Below are 760 nucleotides of genomic sequence, written 5' to 3'. Positions count from 1 at the left end.
TAATAAAGAAATAGGTATTTCGTCTGCCGTTACATTCTGAGTTTTCCTTTCGGGGTCGATAAATTAAGTAGTACCAGTTACGCACTGGGGTCGATGTAATCGACTTAATACCTATGTCTGTCCTTGTTTGTCCCCTCTGGTTTTTAGCCCCTTGTGGGTAGTAAAGAAATAGGTATTTCGTCTGCCACTGCGTTCTGAGTTCAAATTCCGCCGGGTCGACTTTGCCTTATCCTTTCGGGGTCGATAAATAAATAGTACCAGTTACGCACTGGAGTCGATGTAATCGACTTAATCCATTTGTCTGTCCTTGTTTGTCCCCTCTGTGTTTAGCCCCTTGTGGTAGTAAAAAAAATAGGTATTTAGTCTGCCACTGCGTTCTGAGTTCAAATTCCGCCGAGGTCGACTTTGCCTTTTCCTTTCGGGGTCGATAATTAAGAACAGTTACGCACTGGAGTCGATGTAATCGACTTAATCCATTTGTCTGTCCTTGTTTGTCCCCTCTGTGTTTAGCCCCTTGTGGGTAGTAAAGAAATAGGTATTTCGTCTGCCACTGCGTTCTGAGTTCAAATTCCGCCGAGGTCGACTTTGCCTTCATCTTTCGGGGTCGATAAATTAAGTACCAGTTACGCACTGGAGTCGATGTAATCGACTTAATCCATTTGTCTGTCCTTGTTTGTCCCCTCTGTGTTTAGCCCCTCGTGGGTAGTAAAGAAACAGATATGAGTTGTTCAGGTTTTTGCCGAATGACCTGCTCAAATGA

This window comes from Octopus sinensis, unplaced genomic scaffold (genome assembly GCF_006345805.1).
Source record: "Octopus sinensis unplaced genomic scaffold, ASM634580v1 Contig16712, whole genome shotgun sequence".
NCBI lineage: Eukaryota > Metazoa > Mollusca > Cephalopoda > Octopoda > Octopodidae > Octopus > Octopus sinensis.
Note: the sequence above shows the minus strand (reverse complement) of the source record.